This window comes from Theropithecus gelada, chromosome 13, assembly GCF_003255815.1.
Source record: "Theropithecus gelada isolate Dixy chromosome 13, Tgel_1.0, whole genome shotgun sequence".
NCBI classification, from domain to species: domain Eukaryota; kingdom Metazoa; phylum Chordata; class Mammalia; order Primates; family Cercopithecidae; genus Theropithecus; species Theropithecus gelada.
This window is the reverse complement of record NC_037681.1, coordinates 71,602,574-71,630,527: the sequence shown is the minus strand read 5'-3', so window position 1 is coordinate 71,630,527 and position 27,954 is coordinate 71,602,574. Positions and strand designations below refer to the sequence as shown.

At 35.2% G+C, this 27,954-nt stretch overlaps 1 protein-coding gene across 18 annotated transcripts in view; it reads left to right on the top strand.

Annotated features, from left to right (window-relative positions):
• NRXN1 (neurexin 1) overlaps positions 1-27,954 on the top strand; it is a 1,133,364-nt gene that overhangs the window by 5,691 nt on the left and 1,099,719 nt on the right. Inside the window, exon 3 of one of the 18 annotated variants that reach the window (XM_025353855.1) lies at positions 385-484. The exons of the other annotated variants lie outside the window; for them this stretch is intronic. The gene's annotated coding sequence lies outside the window, so the exon portion shown is untranslated. The remainder of the gene's footprint in view (positions 1-384; positions 485-27,954) is intronic. 18 annotated transcript variants of the gene reach the window in all.

Below are 27,954 nucleotides of genomic sequence, written 5' to 3'. Positions count from 1 at the left end.
ATTGGTTTCCACGGTTATATCCAAGTCCAACATTTGTCAAATTTAAGTAAAATTTTGTCATTTCTGTGGTTTCTTGAAGTGTGAGACAGGTCAGCTGATGTTTAAACATGTTAGAGATTAAATAACATTTCTTAATTAACAAATGCCTTATAAAGAGAAATAGAGTGGTAGAGAAATTTAGATGTTGCTGAATTGGAAAGCTGCTGCAGACTAATAAACAGGGATGCGTGTAAGGGATTGCAAGAGATTTTCTAAGGATATTCGGCTAATGACATTTATCTGGGTAGTGGAGGCCAAGTTGTAATTTCTGTGGTTCTTGGGGCTTAAAACAGTGTGGCATTAAACAACAAAAATCATACCTAAGTTCTGTTTTCTCCCCTTTAGAAATAAAATTCAGTCTTCAGTGTGTTTTATCGGTGTTGTTACATGACAATGACCAAGGAAAATATTGTTGTATAAATACAGCAAAGCCTCTGAGCAGAAAGTGAGTGAATGATGTGAAAAAGATGAATCAGTGGCTAAGCAGGAGATGTCAGGATTTAAAGTAGATAGCTTAAGGGTCAAAGCAAGGCAATCAACACATGGATAAGTGACATTTGTGGCTGAAATGGGTGGAAAAAAAAGGTGAATTATTAAATCTGATTTCGAAAGCTATAGGGACAAAAGCTCTATGTGTGGCTGCGTTTTATTGTATAATGTCTTTGTTTTTTGCTGACACTACTAAGGGGAACTAGCCTTTGTAAATCTTATTAGAGTTGGCAGTTCTCTCTCACTTGACTTTAAGAGAAATGAAGACTTGATAAGATTAGTAATTGTTTAAACAGCAAGGAGAGTTAGTTAGGAAGAAAAAAATACTGGTCTTTAGGAGACTTCTGTAGCCTTCACAGGATTAGGAGGAGGGGAAGAAGGAAAGGGCTATTTTATTGCGCTCTGTCTTCATGTGAGTTTTTGTTTTTCATTATATTTTAGCTTAGGTAATTATAGAAAACTGTATTCCATGGCCTATACAGCACTTCAGCTTTAACAGTACATTTCTGTGGTTATAAGAGCAGGCTTTACAGTTATGTTTTACAAAATAAAAAAGATCATTTTTTTCTTCTAGCAAATCTAATTGTGAATCATGAATAAGATGCTGGGTAGATATGATAATTTCCATACTATAATTTGGAGTTGCATACTTTTGCATTGATTAATAAAAACAAATTTAAAAATGAACATTATTTTATGGGAAAATTGCCCTAAGTATCCTAATGCCACTTTAAAATACAGAGAAGGCAATTTAATGAAGGACACACGAAATGTAGCTTCCTTCCTTAAATTAGGAAACAAATATGACACAATGACAGCTTGTACTATGTGGGAGGGTGTTTTAAATGAAAATTTTTATTTTTCTGTGCATTTTTAATGTAGGGATTCAGAGATCATGCATAATCAGGAACAGTTAAGAGTGGAAAAAGTAATTTGTTAAAGAGAAGCAGAATTTGATATATCTGAAATGCATTTTATTTTGCAAATGGATAGCTCTTTCTATAAGATAAAGAACTTGGAATTACCAAGATGCATAATTGAACAGTATAGTGCCTGGGTACATAGGATAATTCAACTCAGAATAGCAAATCCATTAGGATTCTTCTGAAGCATTGAGTCATTTTGAAAATTTGAACTGAAAACGGAGTCAAAAGATCACCACGAAACGTAGAAGGAAAACAAAAGGTTGGATTATTTTGAGTAGCACAGAATTGGGAGATGGAGTGATAAAGGCAGAGTCAGTCTTCCTAGAAGGATTGGCTCCATTTTGCTTATTTTCCCTATTTCATGTGTGTCAAGTGACTATTGAATAATTAATTGAGAATGGATGCCTCTCCCAAAACAGATCATGTATTAATGGCGAGGGATAGATGATTTCTGTTCAGATGAAATATCAACAAAGCTCTGCCTGTAGCCAATATTTACACTGTCATGTTCTTCATAAAAACTAATTTTAAAATAAATAAGTTCACATTCATTAAGAGAAAATTTAGGGAAAAAAACAGACAAGTAAATATTAAACATAAACTCAGCTTATCTCTGGTCCCAACTATAATTCTTTTAAAACTTTAACACCATTTAACTGCCTTCATATTTAAAATACAATAAGAACTACTAATAATTAATATTATTATAAGATAGTAAAAACATTCTCTGTCCCCCAACCTCCAGCCAAGAGTGCCTTGAAACAACTTATGCACCTGTGAATTTCCAGAATATTTTTATTGAATGAGCTCAATTTCATCCTGGCTTTGTGTTCGAGCCTAGCAAGTTTTATTTATTTATGTATTGATAGAGAATCCAGTAAAGGTTATGTGTCATGACCAGGTTAGTGGCAGAACCTGGGTAAGAGTATAAACACTTTTATTTATTCCCAAGCCCTTTTTCATCATGTCTGGCAAATAAGATTTCCAGTTCATTCGGGTTGAGATTATTTTTCAGGTTCAGGTGTTATTCAAGGGGGAAAAAAAAAAAAACCATATCAAAATGGCTGATAGAACAAAACTAATTTATGCATCACTTATGTTCTTTGACCCTGAGCATCAGCCTCAGAACTCAACTAAGCAAAAATGTCACCTTTCCTGAATAATGAATGCTCATAGGGTACATAGCTTTTTCATATTCATTTCATTTAAGTGCCTGGACCATTTATGATCTCATCTAAATGACCTTGAACATTATTTCTACTTAAGAGCACTCATAGATCCCTAGCAACTTGAAAGAATTAGTGAATTTCATAGCTATCTAGTTTAAAAACAAGAATAACAAGGACAATCAATAAGAAATTAAGTTACATTTCTCATGATTTCCAGATCCCCAGGTCTCGTGCATTTTAGAGCCATGTGTATTAAAATCCCACATTGGACTGTTTCACTTTTTTGCATGTTCTCTATTTAAATGGCCATAGACACATATGGCTTCTGCTTATTGTTTGATGTTACTGAACATGTCAATATGATAGATGTGACTTAAGAAAGCTCCTGCTTTCCATTACTTTTTTAATGTGACCACATAGGCAACCACCTTTACTCATTCATTCGTTTATTCATTCGTTTATAAATTTCTTTATTCAACAAGTACTGATTAAGTGTTTTGTGTACCAGAGTACTAGGCTTATGCAATAAAATGGTAGTGCAGAAATAATTATTACTTTCATAGGCCTCATATTCTAGTGAGAAGGCATAGTGACTTTAAAAAAAAAATGAAGCTTAAAATTGTGGTATGTATTTTGAAGGATGGGTGCATGGTACTGTGAAAACTTAAAATAGTGTGAGCTGACCTAATAAAAAGTGATTATTAAACTGGAATCTGAAAATGTAAGAAAGAATTAACCAAATTAAGGCAGAGGAAAAGTATTAATCAGGTAAAGCCCAGAGGAACAGAATTATGATGCAGGAGATGGCACTGCATGTTCAAGCCACTGAGAGAATGCCTTAAGCATGGAGCTGTAACTCCATACTTGAGAGGAGTAGGGTCAGGCGGTGCATAGCCTTCTGGACCATGTCAAGTATTTTTGTCTTTACTGTAAAAGTGATAAAATAGTAATGGAAAGAATGTAGTGTGAATGGTAGGGAGGAAGATGGCATTATCACGTTTATATTTCCAAAATGCCACTCTGGCTACAATGTAGAGAACAGATTGAAAGGGGGCCAGGGAAAAAGAGAAAACATTATTTTCTGTTTGTCAGTCAACATCATTTGTTAAGCACCCACAGTAAGCTGTAGATTAAACTAGGGGAAAAAATACAGTTCTTTCTTGAAGGAAGTTAAAGTCATCATGGGTTTGGTTAGGTATAGAAATAAATGTAAGGCTGTTGATTGTTCAGAACACTTTGGTTCTTCCTGTGAAAAGCATTACCTGAACCCTTTATGTGGGTTGTAATGTGGTTTCCTGCAGATAAACCCATTGAATCTGTGGGTCTTTGGAACCCAGTGGCAGTGCCACACTTTATAGTATACCCCCAAGTACTTTGCTCAACATGTTTTAGTGACAAAATGTATTTGTTGTTTGAATCAACATTGTAACTACTACAATAAAGGACAATATTTTGTAGCTGCTTGTAATCTTTGTAAGATTGTTTTCATTTAAGTAGTTATTATATAAGTAGATACTGGACAAAAATGATTCAGAGATTTTGCCACAGTTTTGTTTGAAGTCTGGCCATTGTAGGAAAGGGTGGTGTGTTGAGAAAGCTCTGAGTCATAGAAACTCATCAGTAGTTTCTAGAGGAAACATTCTGGGAAACTCTTAAAGTATGACAGTGAAAGGCATCTGTTTATTAAAAAGTTTATTTTGACTATGAGGTAATAATCAAAACTGAGTTACTATTCTAAAATGCCACAAATAAAGTTAAATGTATTACTTTGAGATTTTGTTTTCCTATTCTGAGATGCAGTTGTAGTGTAGAGGTTAAATTATACAGACTCTTGGGCAAGACTGCCTGGTTTCAAGTGGCACACTCAAACTTTCTATTCCTCAATTGTGTTATCTGTGAAATTGGGATAAGAATACTACTTCTTAGTGCTCTTAAGAAAATGAAGCAGGTGACTTCATGTGAATCTCTTAGATCAGTGCCTGGCCCTTAGTAAGCATTTTGTAAGTGTCCATGTGTTATTTTTGTTACTATTACCTCACCCACAATTTCCAGTGACACCATTTCCTTTAGTGGTAATTTCAAGCTAAATTTAAATATTTAGAACTTCTTCTTACTCCTCTAAAAGGAATTTTAGTATAATAATAATCCATTACCTGCCCAAAGTTTCAGTTTGTGAAGACAATGAGCTTCTGTTTCTGTTGTATGCAGCTGTGTTCTAATGTTACCCATATCTAGCTGTTATTCAAAATATATTTAAAAACCACATTCTGAGAATATTGTAATTTAGCAAGCAATCAGCACAAAAGTATATGTAGAAACTATACTTTCACTTTCCACATAAACTAGTACCTGTATTCCATCCGAATTTTACATTTAAGCAGTGATTTTTACTATATTAATAGCTTATTGGAGATACCATTTACTTTTAAGTTTATACTGTTATTATCTATCAAATAGGAAAAGTTTTAGTAACTTTAGTTTAAAGAAAGGTTTATTCAATTTATAACTTGTCTTTGAGACTCTCTTATACATTAAAGTTATTTACACATATGCTGCAGATAAGATAGGTAACATATTTGGCTTTAAAATTTCAAGCAGCTATTCTTTTAGTTATCATATGCAGATTGTATTTTTCATCATAAAATTATATATATATGTATACATGTTACTGATATCATGTTCAGTTTTGGATATCATTAAATTAAATGTGAATTAAATTGATTATTAAAGGTATAGTTATCCTGATGGACTATAGAAAGAACTGGCACTGTATAATATTTCTGTCATTCTTAGCTGCATTGTGAGAATCAGGACTCAGACACATTAGTACCTGAAAATAGTCATTGACCACATTCTATACTCCTTCCTCAGCTACACTGGTTGCAGAGTTAACTCCTGTAAATATGTACTAAAAATTAGGTCTTACAATAGATATTCAGGTTTTGTTGTATTAGGGGATTAATAAACCTACTATTACAAGTTGCTGTGCAAACTATGCTTTCACAAAGTATATAAACATATTTAATGTAATTCAGAATAAATTAGTTTTACATTTTTTAAAGTTTTCGGTTTATTATAAAACAGTATGCAAATCTTAAACTTTTTTGTGTGTACTTCTCTATAATTTTGTGGCCCAGTCCCTTTTCTATTATTCATAAGTATAGGAATAGGTAATTTTACATGGTCTTTGCTGAATATATAAGTCTTAAAATGTTCTAATTAGCTTTGGAAAACAAAATTTTGGCCAGTTGCTTTAGAGCATCTTCAGAAAATTGCAAGGCTTTTGGTTTTCTCTCCTGAGTGTGGATTCCATGTAGTTCTACTTAAATATTGGGATGGGTACCATGCACTCTCAGATTCCATTCTTGCCACATGATTATTTATATTTTTGTGTGTAAACAGAACATGGTTTGGAATCTGAAGAACTAAATTCCAGGTGGGACTTTACATCTTAATAGATGTTAAAAGTAATATAACACCATCAATGTTCTGTTTTATTTTCTAAGGTTGCAAATTGGGAAACCATGTAATCAGACTACTAATATATTGTAAAGTAATGCCAGCCTACTTCACAGATTGTTTGCAAGTAGATAATAGATATAAACTCTTTCGAAGCTTAAACATTTGAAGGAGATATTAAATGGCAGCAGGTAGATTGCTGTAGGATGTTGTGAATGCTAATAGTATTATAAAAATGTGTATCATGTTTCTTTAAATCTACTTTGGGTTCATTTTAAATGTATTTTAGACCATTTATGCCCAAAAGTATGCATCAGATTTGGTAGAGTTCTCTTATTATTATGCTTTAAAATATGAATATTATGACAAGCCAAGTAAAGAGGACATTGTTTCCCTTATTCCGCTTGGGTAAAATTTAAACAAATAAAATAAGTGCTTTAAGGCAGCAGTTATATGAGTGATACTATATACTTCTGTTTATATGAAGTTTAAAACAGATACAACTAATCAGTGATGATAGAGGTCAGAATAAAGGTACCTTTTAGTGGTCTTGACTAGAAGAAAACAAAACAATGGAGCATTGGGCATGATATGGGTGGTGGTTACGTGGGTATGTACATTTATAAAGATTCACTGAATATATATGTAAAATGTATATGCTTTACTGTATGTAAACTCTCCCTCAACTTTAAAAAAAATCTTTCAAATTAAAAAAGAAATGCTGTTCAGTGAATACCAATGCACTGAATATATATAAAAGCTAACTTACAAAGTAATCCTTAATGGAAATCTATACTGAAAAATGTTGAGCATAAAAGTCAAATATTTGTAACATATATCCAAAGACTATTCCAGAGAGCAAGCCTATTTATAAATAATTTTAAAAGTAAGCAGAGAAAGTACTCTGTTTTAAACACTGTATACGATGTTTGAATTTGAATCATTTTCCACTTTCATGTTCTTTATAATGTTTAGAAGTAAAACGTAGGTTCTTATTTTACACTTGCATCCATGGAGCACAAATCCTACCAACACAATCAGGCAACGTAAGTTGTCCAGTTAGAACAACTCACCTGCTGGAATTGTTAAGTAATTGAATGATGAGTATTTTGTAAGAGCTCAGTAAATACTTGAATGAGTAGTTGGATATTGGAAAAGGCATTACCAGTTAGTTCAACCCCAACTCTCATAGTACTTTCTAAATCTGCAAATATACATGATTTCCCCAAAAATAGTATACATTAAGTTATTTCAGAAAATGGACTAGATGCCTCTCCTTAAAGGTAAGGTCATAAGCACCTCTTGAATTTGAGAATAATTTAAAATCATTCTGTTAAGAGTCATGGTAGTTGTTACTAAAATTACCATTTAGGGTTTTTGAGTGAAAGGCATTATGCAGTGTGCTTTGTCTATCTTATCTTATATAGTCTTACCATAGTCCTACTTGATAATTTTACAAAATTTCTATTTTATCAGTGAGAAAACTGTGAGTTAGAAGAGATCACTTGCTAAAAGTTCAGTACCTACTAAATGGCAGAGCTGGGATTTGAGTCCAAGTATGCCCAATACCTTAGCAGACAGCCCTGTCCATTATATGACACAGCTTGTATATTTTGCTTATCAAATGGATGCTGGGCGTTTGTTCACTAGTTTTCAGGTTGGTACTATTTTAAATGGGCTGACTTATAATAAAGCATTCAGATTTGAGAGTTGTGACAGACCTTTAAATTTAGTGCTGCTTCCTGATATCATGATAATAAAGAAAATGGAATAGCTTATCAGAATTCATCACTCTTTGTTTTCATAATGCTTTTTTATTTGCTTCCTTTGTTGACCTTCTTTTCATACTCTGTGGGTTGATTCTACTCTATCATAACCAGCAGTAAAGCCCCAAAATACTGCATCTAAATAATATTACAACTATTTTTTGTCCTTTTGATGAAAAAACTTATTATTTTGCAAAACAAGCAACACGAAATTTCCATCTCTTTCAGAGTTTGGATGATAAAATTATTGAAAATATCAACATCCATGGTGAGTCAGCACGAATATAAAGACCCAGCTCAGTCACACAAATAGATAGTGAGAGTTGCTGAGTTAGAATATGGTTCTGCTGAAAATCTAGATGATGGTACAGTGGGCACTTAATTGAAATGTCATAATGAGAAGATAGTGCCTCTTTTTGGCTAAGTGAGTTTGGCTTCCCAACACATTGCCTGAAATTGAATTTAGGAGTGGTTCTTAGAAAGATGAATGCTCTGTGCTATTTCAGGTATATATGAGAAACTATTATTGGAAAGAAGTGGGAGGAAAATAAGTCTGACCTGGCAAGCCAAAGTGCTGACCTGTCCTCTTGTCTAGTTACTAGCGCTCAAAACTATCTGGGCTGTAATTAGAAATGCACTGACACCACACTGCAGAAGCAACTGCTACTTCAAATAGTACTTTCTTAGGTTGGTTCCCAGGAGGGATCTGGCAGTCCAAAAGTTAAAAGAGGAGCTGCCAAGACGAACAGTTGCTTCACTAATATCCTGACATCAGAAGGGCTTTCTTCATTTAATTGTAGACATAATGAATTCTGTGTGGATTCTAATCCATGATGGAAACAGAACTGATGAGAGCTTAGGAGTTACTGTTGTTTGGGACCTCACAATACCTGGCCCGTGTATGGAAACAGCTAGGCTTAAGTGTTACTCAAACCTTGCCAGATCCAGCAGAATCTACAGCCCCATCCAGCAGACAGAAGGAAATTAAAGTCTCATGTTTTTCTTCTAAGTAATGATTTTCCTCTATAATTAACCATGCCTGGACTCTCCTTAGGGAAATAACTGGCATGGCAGCATATGACTATAGTTGTTGTATGGAAGAAACCACTGTACAGCTTAAGATCTTTAACTTTAGTGAAAAACTGATTTATTTTCCAGCAAATAATGTAATTATTTATTTAAAATTATACGTGATACTACAAATATTAAATGTTTAATATACTGAATTGAAAACATTATAAATATAGGAAGTTACTTAATGTATTTCACTACTCAAAAGGACAATAAAATTTGTAAGAGTATACATTTATGAATGTCCATTTTAAAAGTTGGGCTGACTTTCTATGAAAGAAGGTAATCGCAGTGCTTTGGGAGTCCAAGGAGGGTCACTTGAGTCCAAGAGTACGAGACCAGCTGGGACAACAAAGCGATACCTCATCTCTATTAAAAAAAAAAAAAAAAAAAAAAGCCAGATATGATGGCCACACCTATAGTCCTAGCTACTCAGGAGGCTGAGGTGTGAAGATTGCTTGATCCCAGGAGTTCTAGGAGGCAGTGGGCTATGATTGTACCACTGCACTCCAGCCTGAACAACTGAGCAAGAACCTATCTCTTAAAAGAAAAAAAAAAAAAAAAAAAAAAAAGAATCCCAGAAACTTCTTTTATCAGAAAAGTTAGGGAACTGATACACATATTTGCTTTTGATATTTATTTATTTATTATACTTTGTTCTGGGATACATGTGCAGAGCATGCAGGTTTGTTACATAGATATACATGTGCCATGGTAGTTTGCTGCACCCATCAACCCATCATCTACATTAGGTATTTCTCCTAATACCATCCCTCCCTAGACCCCCACTCCCAGAGAGGCCCCAGTGTGTGCTGTTCCCCTCCCTGTGTCCATGTGTTCTTATTAACTCCCACTTATTCGTGAGAACATGCGATGTTTGGTTTTCTGTTCCTGTGTAATTTTGCTGAGTATGATGGTTTCCAGCTTCGTCCATGTCCCTGCAGAGGACATGAACTCATCCTTTTTTTATGGCTGCATAGTATTCCATAGTATATATGTGCCACATTTTCTTTATTCAGTCTATCATTGATGGACATTTGGGTTGGTTTCAAGTCTTTGCTATTGTGAATAGTGCTGCAGTAAACATACGTGTGCATGTGTCTTTTTTTTTTTCTTTTGAGACAGAGTCTCGCTCTGTCACCCAGGCCAGAGTGCAGTGGCCGGATCTCAGCTTACTGCAAGGTGCATGTGTCTTTACAGTAGAATGATTTATAATCCTTTGGGTATATACCCAGTAATGGGATTGCTGGGTCAAATGATATTTCTGGTTCTAGATCCTTGAGAAATCACCACACTGTCTTTCACAATGACTGAACTAATTTATACTTCCACCAAAGGTGTAAAAGTGTTTCTTTTTCTCCACATCCTCTCCAGCATCTGTTGTTCCCTGACTTTTTAATGATCGCCATTCTAACTGGTGTGAGATGGTGTCTCATTGTGGTTTTGATTTGCATTTCTCCTATTATCAGTGATGATGAGCTTTTTTTCACATATTTGTTGGCTGCATATATGTCTTCTTTTGAAAAATGTCTGTTCATATCCTTCACCCACTTTTTGATGGGGTTGTTTGCTTTGTTCTTGTAAGCTTGTTTAAGTTCCTTATAGTTTCTGGATATTAGCCCTTTGTCAGATGGGTAGATTGCAAAAAATTTCTCCCATTCTGTAGGTTGTCTGTTCACTGTGTTGATAGTTTGTTTTGCTGTGCAGAAGCTGTTTAGTTTAATTCACCCCATATGTCAATTTTGGCTTTTGTTCCCGTTGCTTTTGGTGTTTTAGTCATGAAATCTTTGCCCATGCCTGTGTCCTGAATGATATTGTCTAGATTTTCTTCAAGGATCTTTATGGTTTATTAAATAGGGAACCCTTTCCCTGTTGCTTGTTTTTGTTGGGTTTGTCAAAGATCAGATGGTTGTAGATGTGTGGCGTTATTTCTGAGGTCTCGGTTCTGTTCTATTGGTCTATATATATCTGTTTTGGTACCAGTACCATGCTGTTTTGTTTACTAGCTTTGTAGTATAGTTTGAAGTCAAGTAACATGATGCCTCCAGCTTTGTTCTTTTTGCTTACGATTGTCTTGGCTGTATGGGCTCTTTTGTAGTTCCATATGAAATTTAAAGTAGTTTTTCTCAAATGGTAACTTATAAGTTTCAAAACATGCTCCATTTTTCAGCGAATATCATTACATTTATTTTGTAATATATTAGATATTGATTTTCTTTTCCTCTATCCTCTTCAACCTTTATTTAAATTAAAAATGGTTGGATTAAAATATGTCTTTCTTCTATCACATTGTATTTTTTCTTCAGTGACAATTCTTCAAATGACATTTAAAGAATTTTTTCACTTGAAGTTTAGATTGTTATTCTATGACTCTATATATTGACTTCCTTCATAAAAGTACAGACATATGTAGAGCTTCAGGAATTAGAATAAATCTTCTGGGAATGGTGCTCCTCTTCAGCTGTTAGCTGGGAGCTGTTCATGTTCCCAGAGGTTGTTGGCAATAAAGAAGAATGATGGGCACCTTCCTTCTCCTCCACCCAAGACATTATCCATCCTGGACACAATTCTTATTTGTATCCTAAACAGAGACAATAACAATTTGGATTGGAGCCAAATACACAATTCTGAGTGTCTTCTACCCACAGGAGGTGGAGGATGGAAAAATGCTCAAGCCTCAGGGAAGCTGGGAAGCTTGAGCTGTTTGATAGTTTAGAAAGTGAGACAGAAGACCAGAAGAGAGGAACAGGAGATAGGAGAAAAGACTGATGAGAGAGAAAAAGAGTATTTGTGATTAAGGTAAATTGAGAAAGAGAGAGAGGGACAGACAGACAGAGAGAAGAATTAATAGAATTTGAAACAATGAGGACATTGAGAACTTTAAAAAAATCACACATCTGGTTAGTGAAAGGCAGGGTAGGAACATATATTGCTTGACTTCTAGCCCTGGTCTTAAGCCAGAAAGGGAAATGAGAAGAAAAAGACAAGAATAAATAGATAAACGTCTACGATAAACCTACAGAAAGTATAATCATTCTTTGTCTCTACCTCTGATTTCTGGCGGTGTTATCATTGGAATTTTTCCTGCCATCTAACAACATCAAGAACAATAGCAAAATCTTAAGTAGCTCTCACAGTGTCAGGCACTATTTTCAGCTCTTCGCACATATTAATTCACTTGGTCTACTCTACAACCCTATAAAGTAGGTGATGTTTTTCTCATTTGATAGATGAAAAAATTAAGGCCCAGAAAGATTTTTAAAATTTTCCCCAATTCACACACTAAAAATTTACAAACCTGATATTTGAATCATAGCTGCATAACTCCTGAGGCCAGACTCTTCACTTGTAATTCCTTCTTTTTTATTTATAAAATAATAACTAGCTGTATATCCTCCACACCCTTTCACATAGGATAATCTCTTCTGTGTTTCAAAGTAATCTGTATAAGCTAATGCAATGTCATTTTTTTTTCTCTTTTTTTTCAAAATTCCGTTTAACTGTTCAATAACTTCTTGTGAGCAGAAAATTTCTTCCTTAAGTTTAATGAAAATCCTTTCTCTGCTGACATAAATTGTTCTATGTCTTCAGTAGAAATAAAATCCATGTGGTTAGTATTGTCTTCAATTATTTTTATCTGCCTAAGAGAAAGAGTGCTGTCTTCACTGAGCTAAAAATGTTCCAATCCTCTTTATTTGCAACTGGTCTGACATTCAGCCTCCTTCCTCTAATAGCCCCTCTGCTCTGTTTATTTTACCCACTGTCACTTCAGCTGACTAATGCTCTTCCAAAGGCTAGTTCCAAAAAAGTATTACAGTCATCCTGGTCTGTTCATCCCGGCAACAGCATCACTGCACTTTCAGTGACCTCCTCACCTTCCCTGTTGCCTTTGTCTGACTTGCTAATTTCCCATCATACCTTGGAAAGTGCATGGACAAGAACTTCATAAAATTCTTGGTAGGTTTTTGTTGTTATCTAGTGGCTTAAAAAATGTCTCTCACTAGTGTCTGTAGATTAGGCAGTCCAGAATTGTGTAAAGGGAAAAATCTTGATAGCATTGCATTTGTAAGCAGGAAAAGTAGGCCAGAAAAATATGAGCTGACAAACAGAAAAAAGAATTTGGAGTAAGGAAAACTGGCAGTGGTAGTCTGGTCCACAGAGGACTAAACAATGGAAATGGATTTGAACAAGATTGTGTTGATTTAGGCTGAAGGAAAGAGAAAACATCGTTCACTTGTAATTCTAGTATAAATGTGAGAACAGGTCAGCAGAAGTAGTGGGTGAATCTGTATCACTAGAGATCCTTAGTAGCTTAAATAGAAAACTGCTAGTTTCAAATTGCTTAAGGTTCCTCTTTTTCTGGTCAGCGGCCTGGACTAAGTAACATTTGAATTATATTTTCAGTTCTGTAGTTATGTAAATAATTAGGCTTTTCTGAAAGCCTTTTAACATGCAAATCTCCCAAGTCCTGAGTTGGAAACAGCCCCAAACAAATACGCTCCCCTCCCCCTACAAAACCTAATTTCTGCCAAAAACAAAAACAAAAAAAACCCACAACTCTATTTCAAGAGTGTCTGAAGTTATAATTCACATACATTTGCATAAAATTTGTCACCAACTGTTACAGAACACTTGGCCCATGAATTACTTCCCCCAGTGCCTTAACTTGCTGTTGTTGCACATTGGTGTCCCTGGAATACACTCTGGGCAGGCTCTCCACCCACATGCTTATGTTTGCCCTGAGCCAGCTGCCCCTGTCCTCTTTACACAGTGGATTGCCCCAGTTTCATGTTTCCTTGAACGTGGTTGAGCTGGTTGAGCTCGAGTTACAGCTGCTGCCTATATTGCAGACTCACCTTGCACTTCCTCTTGTTTGCTTTGCCATCTCCAGGGTATCCTCCCAATACTGACTCTGCCGCCACCAGGTGTGATGTTCTTGCCCTGCTGCATAACTACAGCACATTCGAGTGGTGTCTCTTACATCTCAATCCCTTTATATCCTGTGTAATTGTTCTTCCTCTGTGAAATATAGCTTTGGGTGAAAGGGTCTTTGGTAGTACTGGAATGAATTGTTCCTGGAGGAGGATGAGATTAGAGGGCAAAAAAATAGTTTTGGGTTAAAAACAAAACAAAGAAAACAAAAACCAGAGAAAAAAATTAAAGTACTCACAAAATGAAAAAAACACTTATTTCTGAGTATTCTGCCATGTTTTTGGTTTCCCAGGAAAACCAGTTACACAAACCAGAAATCTAGCCTCATCTTTGACCCCTCTGTTTTTTTTTCCATTCATAATTCCTAAACCACGTATTAAGAAGCCATCACACAGGAGGAGGTGAGATATTAGCTCTTAGACAGTGTTTACCTCTGTGCTCTCAAGCCCTTGAGGACTAAACGTTTGACAGCACAAATAAAGGACTTGAAACCTAAATACAAGTCTAAACAATTCAGGCATCCAAATATGAATAAGACTCACAATTATAGTATATGAAGATTTATAATAAGGTACACACGTGTGCTACTCGTGATATTGTTAATGATATCCTCAGTTGCAGCAAAAATTAGCAGGTTTACTTTTCGAAAATGCGAGTCCAATGGTATACCTAAAAGAGTGAAAAATGTTTGGCTCCTTTTACAAATTATAGTTAATGGATTGCTTCACACTCTTAATTAAGTCACCGTCATTTCAAATTACTCTAATCACTGGATTCTTCCATATCAAAATAAAACAGTTTGCAGTAAGCCCTTAGAGGATTATAGAGACTAGGTTAAAAAAACAAAACAAAACAAACAAACAAACAAAATTTAGATTAACAAATATTGAGTTTGTTTCAGCATAAAATGTGAACATGAGGAAAGTGAGGAAACCTGAAAGTCTACTTTTTGGTGAAACAATGTTTTGATAAACTGCAGGTCTAAGAGTTGGAAAGCGTCACATTTTAGTGGGGTGGGCTGGTAGACAACATGCATGATTTCATTACAATGCAGTAAATGCTACCACAGAGATGAATATCCAGTGAGACTAGCTGTACAAAGATGAAAGGATTAATCACATGCATTCTGTGACCAAGTTCTCTTGATTCTATTGATATGATGCTATTTTAGGCGCACATACTCCCTCATCAGGATTGCTGCTATAGTCTACTTACCACTTTCCCAATCTCAGGCATTGCTCCTCTTGTCCCCATTCAAAGCCATTTCTCTCTGCTACTGGAGTGATCCTTTATAAATAGTATTGCTCCTTTGGCTAAAAGATAAAACAAAAATTCTCAAGAATGGCAGGCAAGTGCTTGTATATAAATTGGTCTCTTTATCCAAACTCATTTCTTACCATTTTCTTTCAACAGAAACTTTGTGATCTAAATGAGTCATTATATTCTGGATAATAATTGTGTTCACATGTCTTGGGGTTCTTTCCAGTGTTACTCTCTCTGGACCTAGTGCCTTCCATTCAATCAATTTCACCCATCATTTAAGACCCATCTGTAAGGTCTTTTTCTCTGTGAAATCATCCCTGCTACCCTCTTCCTACTCACCCCTAGTTCTCCAGCAGGACCAATGCTGGCTTTGTGTAGACCTTTATTCTTATGCTGAACACATTTTATTATAGTAATTTATCATCCCATCTGATGTCTTCACTTGATTCTAAGTCCCCAGGGGAGCATTTACACCTTTTATATACAGAAGAGCTACCAGAGTCTGGCCCATGGTAGGAGCTCAATAAACGTTACTGGATCTCACTGCAAGATGTTAAGAAGAGGATATTGTTGGTAATGGTCAAACAAAACAAATAGACAATTTCTTAAAAGAGAATATCAAATAGCCAGTAAATATATAAAAATAAGCTTGACCTCAGAAAGTAAAGACGTGTGAATTAAAATGCAGTATATTATTTCTTGTTTAGCTGGTTGAAAACATTAAAAAGCACCATCAGGCTGGGCAGGGTGACTCGTTCCTGTAATCTCAGCACTTTGGGAGACTGAAGCGGGAGAATTGTTTGAGGCCAGGAGTTTGAGACCAGCCCAGGCAAAAAGTGAGATAGAAAAAAATTTTTAAAACTTAGCCAGATGTGGTGTCATACATGTATAGTTCCAGCTATTTGTGAGACTGAGGTAGATTGCTTGAGGCTGGGAGTTGGAGGTTCAGTGAACTATGATTGTGCCACTGCCCTCCAGCCTGAGTAGCAAAGCAAGACCAAAAAATAATAATAATAAAAATAAAGCATAAAAAAGACCGTAATATCCAGTTTTGGCCGAAAGATGTGGCAACATATAACACTCTTATGCTCTTGAGCATCTTTGGATGGAGTGTGTATTATTACAGTTCTTTTGAGAGGCAATTTAACAGTAACTATGAAAATGTAACTGTGTATGTCCTTTAACACAGTTTCATATCTAGGAACTTTTGTTTTAAACAGAAATACCTAAACAAGTCTCACAAATATATTAGCACTGTTACTCATTGCATATTGTCTGTAATAGTGACAACAAGTAAATGGAATCAATCCAAATGTTAATTAACATGGATTTGATCTAAATAAATTACGGTAGAGCTATGTACAGTGACTCACAATATAACATGAATGAGATATGCTTTTGTAAACTGGTATGAAAATTTGTTAAAAGTACGTTTAGCAAATATAAATACATGTCAAATATATACACCTATATGCAAAATAGAATTGTTTATATACTTATGTATAAAAGGGCACATAACCTGGAAAGACCAGGTGTTTCACTGTTTTCAGTGAAGAGGGTAAAGAAAAAAATCTAAATTGTTGCAGGATAAATATTTATAAGTACAAGAGCAGATTATCAAAGGAAGTTGGTGACTCTCCATCTTGAGGGATTATCTATGGGATTTTTGAAATGTCAAACCAATAGTCCATTTCAGAAGATGAGACCCATTGTATGACTTTCCAAGGATTTATATTGTCCTAGGTTGAACATTCTGTGTTAAACATAGTATAATGTTCGTATTGTCAGAATAGAATACCACACTAACCTTGCAGAATATATTCTGAACACACATTGTAAAAGAGAGAATTATAGGATTTAAAGCTTATATAATTCTAAGAATTATTATTTTTTTACTTGGGCACGTTTATCAGATTGAATAATTCTCCTGGTAATGAAGTAATGAATGAAGGGGTCCTATGAAGATGCAAGGTCCAGAACCAGGTGTAATGTTTCTCCTCAGCAGAGTGATTTGTGTTACTGTTTTATTTAGACTTTTTCCTGTTGTTATCCATCTCTGTTACCATAGAAGAGATATGGCTGAATAGGCCAGTGTTGTGTCTCAAATTGATTTCATAATAAGGTATATTATCATTCTTTCAATGCCTCCTTTCACTAATGAAAATCCTAGAAACATCTGAGAAGTTCCAAATGACTGACAACTTTCCTGCTTTACTTCATACACATGTATGTTATCAATAATTACTTAGTAGACTCTTTAATTTGTCTAAATTTGTGCAGGCATAATGGAACCTGACAATGCAATTTTCCATTGCAAATGGATGACTAAGCTGAGCAATTTGCCTCCTTCCCATTCCTTTTGTCCCAATATATTATGCTACACTAGAATGCCTACACTTTGAAAATAGCCCATCTATATTCATTCATCAATGCATATAAATTGATTTACATGCTCATTTTGCAGTTTCCAAATATGCATTTGTTGCATAAAATTTTTCATATCTAGCCCAAAATGCTTATTTTACCCCTTCTTCAAAAACGTAGCTGGTGTGAGCCAACTACACATAAAATCCAGGTGCTTCACAACTGAATTTCTATAGGAAAATGCAAAAAAAATGGAGATGAAAGGCTTAAATCTTGCCATGGGTCGTAACTCCCAGCTCAGATCTTCCCCTTCTGGATCAGCTCCTTGAAATTAGTCAGGGCAATATTGGAGTTAAGAGTTTATTCAGACTATCCATGTTATATGCCAACTCATGATTTATGTGGAAACTAAAGATATTTAGTAGAATAGTACATTGTTGGGTTCTAATTTTTGCCTTTCCACCAAATAGCTATGCTTTGGTTTCATTGACTCTACAGCTCAGATTTTGGTTTCATTTACTGTATGTCTCAGATTTTTCCAATTTAAGAAAAAATTGCCTAAAACTAAAACAAAAATGTGATTTGTCCTAGTGAATAACCTTAATATTATCGCAAAATTAAAAGCAGTCTATAAACAAATAGAAGTATATAAGTTTTATAAAAACATTCCAACAAAACGTTTGTGGCTATATAATTTATAAATCACAAATTTGTATTTATATATATTTTCAAAGAGTTAAAATGTTTTAAGTTAGGAAATCATTATATTGATGCTTTTAGTATCTTTGAATATATTTTATACACAATTAAAATTATATGTTATAAGAAATAAAATTAATGAATACATTTCAAGATGCCCTGTATAGATGGTAATGGGCAAGAGGGGAAAGGAATTTATATACACTGATTGTATGCCATACACTGCAGTGATAAACTTCTTTATTATTATCTCTCTTAATTCTCAAAAACACAAACCAAATTTAATTATTTTCATTTTGTATTTAGGAAAACTAGTTCCTGGAAGTTTCTACATAGCAAGGAAAAATTTTGAACCCAGGATTTATTTGTCTCTACACATCATCCTTTCCCATCTGCCTTCACCATCCCCTCTCGCAGCTTCAGAATAGCTCAGGCAGGCAGGTTCTATGGAGTCATATATACACAGGATCAAAAGTAAACCCCCTCTTTTTAGATAGTATAATAGCATTGGAGCTACTCTCTATCATCTTTGTTTGATTTGAGCACTGCTTGGTTTTAATTGATTTGACTTTTGTATTTTTCTTCATAACTGATCTCTTTTATTATGTGTGAATGTATTTCCCAACTACATGATACATTGCCAGCAACAACCAAAGAGCAACCTCTAGATATAGTTTCCAGATATTTTGTAGGAAGACTGTAGGCAAATCTCAGCATACAAAACAGATTTATTGTTTTCTACTATTTCTTTATTTTATTATTTGTGTGCTTCTGGTTTATTTATTTTCCTTCTACTCTGTGCAAGATTAATTTTTCTTTCCACTGTTATTTCCTTTCTTAGGATTTTATCACTTTATGACTTTTTCATCATATTTTGGTTTATTTTTGATAATAAAATATTCAAACAATATACCTAAGATGAAGACTTTTGAAATGAAGGGAATATTCCCGATAATTATTTGCTGTTGTCTACAGACTGTTACTCTATGTATTTGTCCACATTTTAGCTAAATATCTTTGGTGATAATATTTTATCTCAGGATTTACTCACTTTAAGAAATAAACATTCATGTAAAAGTACATCCCATAAAAATGTTTATTTAACCAGTCTGAGTCTTTTATCCTTTATCAGAAATTATCCAATCAATGATTTCTCAAATCTGCTTCATTTAAAACTAGAAAAATAATATATAAAACCCACACATACAAAAGGTGAAAGTATATTTTGATGTGTATAATGGTTATGTACTTATTATGCACAATTTTCTTTTTTTTTTTTTTTTTTTTTTTTTTTGAGACGGAGTCTCGCTCTGTCCCCCAGGCTGGAGTGCAGTGGCGCGATCTTGGCTCACTGCAAGCTCCGCCTCCTGGGTTTACGCCATTCTCCTGCCTCAGCCTCCCGCGTAGCTGGGACTACAGGCGCCCGCCACCTTGCCCGGCTAGTTTTTTGTATTTTTAGTAGAGACGGGGTTTCACCGTGTTAGCCAGGATGGTCTCGATCTCCTGACCTTGTGATCCGCCCGCCTCGGCCTCCCAAAGTGCTGGGATTACAGGCTTGAGCCACTGCGCCCGGCTATTATGCACAATTTTCATAAACCCCTAACACTTCCAGGTAACTTATGTCAACATTGTTTTCAAAAGTAACTCATAAGGAAAGTATGTAAATAGTTTGCATATTGTATCACCAAAATGCTGTAAGTAATTCAGAAATTGTCATAGGGCACGCATATTTTTAACCCTCTTAGATTCCAAGAGTTCCAAATAAGTATTATATCAATTTTTCTTTGGACAATAATTTTTTTGAATACCTTTTCTGTATTTCAGAAATATTTCAGAAAATGCTTATTAATCTTCTGATAATTATCTGAAAAATATGTCCAATTGCATGTTGAAACAAAGTAATCTGTTACAAAATGGAATTTGGAAATAAAGAGACCAAGAGTTATAGCTCATTATAGTATCTAAAGTTGTAATTGATGCACTAGAGAAAAACGTTTAAGATTTATGAATTTTAAGTAATATGTAGAGTCATTGAGCTTAGGCACTGGCATTAATGTTTGTCCAGACACGTCACTGCTTTATTGGTGTTCATAGTTTATAGACATTTAGAAGGTCAGCCACAATACAGAGTGATCAACAGTAATGATAGGGCACAAGCAACTCAGATTTGGGAGGTAGAGGAGGCTTCCTAGAGGATAAGACAGCTAAGGTGAAACTTGAATATGAATAGTAGTTAGAGCTAAGGGAGCATAGGGAGAAGAGGGTAGAGCATGCAAAAAGGCACTTACTCATTTGAAGAACTAAAAATAGCTTAGAATTTGTAGTGCACAAAGTGGTTAAACACAGGCTGGAAACTAAGCTTTGTAAACCCTGTAACTGTATTAAGGGGCAAGGAACTTACCTTTTGAGTATGTGGCATAGTTAGAAAAATAGAGAGTAACACAAGGTTATTATAAGACTATAGTTGCTAAAATGGTAGGCCTTAGATGGAAAGAAAACCGGAAATAAATAGCTGTGGACCCACATGAGACAACGACAAAGGCTCTTATAAGAAATGTCAATGACTGGCAATAGATTTATACGTGTTTTGAAGATTGCTAGCTTCTATCATACTGAGAAATCCAAGAAAAAATGTAGATTTGTCTCTTTTTACAGCTTTTGACCTAAAGTCTGTTTTGTCTGGTGTAAGTATGACTGCCCCTGCTTGCTTTTGGTTTTTATTTGCCTGAAATATCTTTTGTCTTCTCTTCGCTTTCAGGTTATGTGTGTATTTACAGATAAGATGAGTTTCTTGTAGGCAGCATATATTTGGGTCTTTTTTGTTTTAATCCACTCAGCCAGTCTGTATCTTTTCAAGGGGGAATTAAATCCATTTAGATTTAAGGTTACTACTGATAGGTGGAGATTTATTCCTGTCATTTTACTGAATGTTTTATGGTTATTTTGTATTTCCTTTGTTCTTTACTTCCTCTCTTATGATTTATTTTTGCAGTTGGGTGATTCTCTGTAGTGATAAGATTTTATTCCTTTTTCTTTCTCCTTTGTGTATCGACTCTACCAGTGAGTTTTATAGTTCTGCATGTTTTCATGTTGGTAGTTACTGTCTTTTCACTTCCGTATGTGAAACTTTCTTAAACATTTCTCGCAAGGCCATTCTTGTGGTGATGAATCCCCTTATTTCTTGCTCGTCTGTTAAATATTTTATTTATTTATTTATTTTCATTTTTGAGGGATAGCTTTTCTGTGTGTAATACTGAATATTCCCAGCACAAAGAAATGATAAGGTTTGAACTGATGGACATGCTGATTACATTGAGCTCATCATTGTACATAATACATATAGAAACATCAGTATATATCTCATAAGTATTTACAATTATATGTCAATTCAAAAATGAAATTAAAAATGTGTAGATATTTTTCTTGGGATGTAAGAGTAGGCATATAACTGAGTAATCAGGGTAAAGGCAAACTATTTGTCAACTTGGAATAAAGAAGATGAGGAATAAAAGAGGGAGCGGTACCAGAGGAACATCCAGAGAAAGATGTAGGTTATAGATCCAGTTAAAAGAGTAATCAGAGGAAATCAAGAGTTACAGAAACAAAAAAATCACAATAAATATTTAACTACTTTTAAAAATAACTAGATACGGGTATGTAACTATATGTAGTAGATAAGTATGTAGATATAGGCATGCATGTTTTAGTGACTATCCAGTATGTTCCATCTTATGGGGTAGGGTTCATTCATTAAGCTTTACTATAGTCTAAAATTAATATTTCTTAGGACTTTTTTCATTGCTTTGATCTATTTCAGGGCTTACTAAGCACACTTTTCTTTCTATCTCAAACTTACCAGTAATCTTGGCACAAGGAAATGCTCCTCTAGATGGAGAAGTGGTCTCCCAATAATGGACATTCACATCCTTGAAAAATAATACATTTGCATAACATTTATAAGTGAGGGGGAAAATACCAGAGTCATACCCCCAAGTCCCTTTTGAGCAAATGTTTGTTTGTTTGTTTGTTTATTTATTTATTTATTTATTTTTGAGACGGAGTCTCGCTCTGTCGCCCAGGCTGGAGTGCAGTGGCGTGATCTGGGCTCACTGCAAGCTCCACCTCCCGGGTTCACGCCATTCTCCTGCCTCAGCCTCCCGAGTAGCTGGGACTACAGGCGCCCACAACCGCGCCCGGCTAATTTTTTTGTATTTTTAGTAGAGACGGGGTTTCACCGTGGTCTCGATCTCGTGAGCTTGTGATCCGCCCGCCTCGGCCTCCCAAAGTGCTGGGATTACAGGCGTGAGCCACCGCGCCCGGCCCCATTTCTTTATTTATTTTTGAAATGGAGTCTCACCATGTCGCCCAGGCTGGACTGCAGTGGCACGATCTCAGCTCACTGCATCCTCTGCCTCCTGGGTTCAAGCGATTCTCCAGTCTCAGCCTCCCACAAATGTTTATTTATAAAACCATGTACTTTATAGTTACTTTCATAAAGCCTAGTTTTCTAAAATGTCATAATTTTAAATTATTCAAATTTTTCTGTGTAATAAAATTTCAACTAAGTTGATGACTTATCCAAACAAAATGCTGTCGAAAGGGAGAAATAAGGGAATGAGAAGTAACTAAAAACAGAAATGACACTTAGTGAAAGCAAATACTTTATGTATTGGCTGCTGTAACTATTTTAGGCTCTGCATATTTTATTTTCTCACCCAGAATCTGTTTATCCAGGTTGCCCTTTGTCATGAATTTAAAATTTTATTCATGGCGGGTGTGTGAGCAGTAGTTTGCCTAGTATCTGTCCAGCATCTGTGAAAGGGTTGACTAGACCCCAAACTTCCAGAGTTGTTACTTCAACTCCGGAAACCTGGATATATGGCTCAGTTTCTTGGAAGTTTTTTTTTGTTTGTTTTTTTGTTTTTTTGTTTTTTGTTTTTAAACCACCACCACATAAACAAACAACAACAACAAACAACAAGTGAGGATACATCCAGTATAAAGAGTGAACGCATTCTGGGAGGAAAGGGATTACTAACATTGGTTTTCTGCAGGTCTATGAAAACAGAGCCTTAATGTGCTAAAAAGATGGCAGTTGAAATGGGAGGTAAAAATGAATAAATATCAGCAACGGCAACTTTATTCACAAGCTGAAACTTCAGAGTAGTGGTGATTCATTTATGTAGCTCACTTCTTGTTTGGTAACAGTTTAAAATGTAATTAGTCAACTTTTCCTTCCTCCCCCTCTCCTTTACTTCCTTCTTTGTCCTTCCCTGTGATAGAAATATGTTACTATTTTGTCTACAAGCAGGACATATTGTCACATGTGCCAGGAGTCAGAGGCAAATAAGCTATATATATGCAATGCATCTAGTTTATCTGATTATCTTTTGCCCAGTCTGCCTTTTTTTAATTAGAGTTTCTTTCATGTCTTACATAGTTACTCCAAATTCTATGTGGAAGTAGACTACAACTAAATAAATCGAATTTTAATATAGGGTATTTTGATGATTAAATGTGATATTAATTTTTGGAAAGGAGGTTTCAATAAAAGGTTTAATAGTCACCATAATTTATCTCTAGTCATTTCTTCTCATCCTGGAATATTTAGTAATTAGAATCATATGTGAAAATGATACGAAACAATGCTCTCAATTTATATGCCTTAAGTTCATTTATAGTATGCTACAGGTTAAATAAGTGAATGCATTTCAGTTGGAAATCTCACATTACTTCAGTGGTGCCCTAACTGGTCCACTGGTTGATACCAATAATTTTACTTTGATAAATCGTTATTATTTAGGAATCCGTAGTTCCTCCAAGACTCTCTATGCTTACTTGTTTTTGCTACCTTATGAGGGCTGCATAGAAGATGCTCAAATGAGTAGCATTTTAGGATATTCCTGGATAGTAATAAGTAAAGTATTTCCTCCTATTTCTCCTCCTTTTTCTTCTGAAGATCATTAAATTCAGCAGTTCTTGCAGTTGGAAGAGTCTGTCTATAAATGCTTGAACATAGAATTAATTTGTCATGAGCTCAGGAAAAATTTATGAAGAAATGAAAATATCTTTAAAAATGTTTAAATTACTTAATCCATAGAATTTTAGAGGTAGAAGAAATGTTGAAGAGTATCTACTACAGTCACTCCTTATTAGAGATGAACAGAGAAAGAAAAAAGTTTGAAAAAGTCACCCTATTAGTTTCATAGCCAGAAAAAGAACACAACCACCATACAATTTCCATCATTCTATTTTTAAGTAGCAAAGAAAATAACACTTCAAAGATTGTATTCTGTCATCTTGCATGTATGATGTAATATTTCTGATGATATGTTTCCTTTTGTTTTCTTTCGGTTACATTTATAGATAATTTTTTTCCCTTGCCTGTCCTGACTGGGGAACTTCCTTCCTAGATACATAGAAGAGACTTTGAGACTCATAACTAAGCTCTTTATATGCACTGGAAAATAAATGTATGTTTCTTATGGAAAGTCATATTAACAAATTCATTATTGTATGAATCTCTCTGTGTTTTGGAACACAGAAGCAATGGTACACTATAGCAAATAAATCAAAACTCTCAAAATATGGAATAAGATTCTATTTTCTAGGAAAGCATGTCATTTGATGAAGAGAGCACTTTCCTAGAAACAACATTTTATTAGTGCTTCTCATTGTGTCATAAAGTAGTTTTTAGTGTATTGTGTCAGACGGCACTTAGGAAATATCTTTATAGGAGAGGAAAAATATATTTTCCTCACCCATTCTGGGTTCATGGTTTCAGTTCCTATAACAAAAAAGCTGATAAACAAGAGAAAAGCATACAAAGGTATTTCATATAAGTTTTACCTGACATGGAGACTTTTGTAAGGAAGTGAAGACCTGAAAAGAATAGTTAAACCTGTGTATTTTGTGCTAGATTTGATGAAGAGTGGACAGTTGTTCAAAAGTATGAACAGACAGGTTTGGTATGATTTAATTGTAATAAATTAGGGAAACTTATCAAAGTGTTTGTTTAGATTCTTCCCTGTGACCCTTCTTCAGAGATAAGGATATTTCTTTCCTCCCAGTATAGGCAGGGTATCTTTCACCTGAGCATCTTATGACCTGCTTCAGGAGAAGGTCAGAAAATCTTTCCTATGTTTTATGACATGCTTCAGGAGTGAAAGGCACAAGAGGGTGAGAGTGACCTTCCTGCTTCTGCAGTTTTCAGCATGCCAAACTGTCATATTTTGGAGATATTATATCCTCAACCCCTTCATCAAATCTAAAATTTTATTTTTCCTACCAAGAATGAAATGAGACAGTTGCTGATATTTTTTAAAATAGTGTGAATGGTGGGAATTTTATTTTTTATAATGTTTACTGTGCCTACATTTTAATAAAATGAAATTCAGATGCTCTGAGAGTATTATTTTAAAAGGTTGAAAATGTATGCTTAATTGATCTCCCTTTAGGGGAGCTCAGTAAAACTGGTGTAGGAGATCAAAGCCTAAGTGATTCATTCATTACAATTTTAATAAATGTGTGGATCTGTTTTTTTTTACTTTAAGTACAGTATAGTGCAGTAATGAAATTAACTTTGCAGATAAAAGACTTGCAGATGCACTTTTATCAAATTGCTGTTTTGGAAAGGCACCAACAAAATGATGTTCTGAGTATGATTTTTTTTGCTCTGGCTTGCATTTGAACTCTTGCTCATTAAAGTTCTAGAAGCACAATTGCCTTTTCTAGGAAAATGACTTGTCCTCCCCCCACAAACCCCTCCAATGAATCTACCATTGTACATATGTGGTTGGAACCATATGGAGGCAGTAAACTTGATTTGAGCTTTCCTCTGTTTACTACACAAAGCATTCATTCAGCCCTGAAGATATGCTAAAACAAAACACCAAATCTATTCATTCACCAAATAGAGAAAGGCATTCTAATTCTCTTTAGCCTTCACCACACTTTCCTATGTTCTTTCGTTGTAAGTTCTTACATCCTTACAAGTCTCAACTCCAGGGCTTTATGCCCTACTTTCAAATTATAATTTGTTCCTGGTCTCACAAGGGTCAGAAACCAGGCCTGTGTCTGACATGGAAGCGAAAAGTGGAGGAGTAGTTAAGTAGTGTTCACTCTATATTTTCTGTGTCATTTCTCACCTTTTATAAACGATCTTTGTGTATAGGTTTTCATTTTTATTGGAAATTAACAAAGCAGATTATTAATTATAAAAAACTTACAGAATTAAGGTACATTGTTCCCCAAAATATTTCATTTGTAATAATAAAATTAAAGAAGTTGAGAAATTAAAAAAAAATCAAAACATCTGTCTCTGTTATTTCTACTTCTTCACTTTTTAAATCCTCTACTAGTCGTCTAGTCCTCAATCATGACCCCTGTTTCCTAAATTATTTTATCTCTTTTCAAAAATTGTTTCATTATTTTTACCTTTGTTTGGTAATAGTAATAATATTAGCAATTTCATATAAGAATCAAATGAAATAATTCATTATTTCAGAAAATGTGTTCTTGGATTTTGCTACATGGTTAGTACTGTTACAGGTGCTGAGGATAGAGCCTTGTAAAGTGGAAGCCCTGCTTTTGTGGATATGTTCAGGTGGGAAGGCAGATAATAAAGAAATCAATAGGGGTATTATGTATAATATAATTGATGTTCAGACAATGGCAAGCTCTATAAAGAAAATTTGAGCAGGATAAGGACATAGAGAATGGGTAAGGGCCGTTAGTATTTCAGTGAGGGTGAACACATGCAGTCTTCTGAGAAGCTGACATTTGAGCAAACACAACAAAGAAACATGGAATTCTGAGCAAGAATACTCCTTGTGAGTGAAACAGACCTGAAGTGGAGGTGTGCTTGAAAACTCCAGTGGGAGCCTGGAGTAGCTGAACACGCTGAGCAAAGCAGAGATTGAGAGATAGATGGGCACGGTAATTCAGTCATCATAGAGAGAATAGCTTATAGATGCTCAAGAGAGGCAGTAGAGGAACCTTTGTATGACCAGATGTGATGATGGACTAGGGTGGCAGTGGAGGAAATGGGAGCACTGATTAATGTTAGCACATACTTTGAATGCAAAGCTGACAGGATTTAATGACGGTTTTACTATAGAGTGGAAATGGAAGAAAAGGGTCAGAGATGGCTCCAAAATGTTTGACCTGTGTGACTGACTGGGTGGCTGGAGAAGTTATTCCCTGAAAAGAGGAACTATGGAGGAGCACCTGGAATTGTGCTTGTCACATAGAAGATGTGCAAGAAGTGTTGCTCCTTTTCCCTTTTACTTCCTCCCTAGTCTTTGAGCCCCATATAAACACCTTCGTTCCTGATTATTTGCCTTTCTAAACTAAGCTGGGAGAAGGGAGGGGCCGTACCTGTTAAGCATACTGTGGAATGTCCACCTTGTGCAGTACCTAATAGGAACTTAGGGAATATTTATTGAATAAATAAATGGATAAGCGAGAGTCACTACAGTGGGCCAAAAAACGATAAAATAACGTGGATTAATGAATTATCTAGCTAAAGTGGTATCTGCCTTTCTTCGTCAACTATTGGGCACCATGTAGACGAATTGCATAGAGGATTAATACTAGTTATGGGCCGGCCGCGGTGGCTCAAGCCTGTAATCCCAGCACTTTGGGAGGCCGAGACGGGCGGATCACGAGGTCAGGAGATCGAGACCATCCTGGCTAACACGGTGAAATACCGTCTCTACTAAAAAATAGAAAAAAACTAGCTGGGCGAGGTGGCGGGCGCCTGTAGTCCCAGCTACT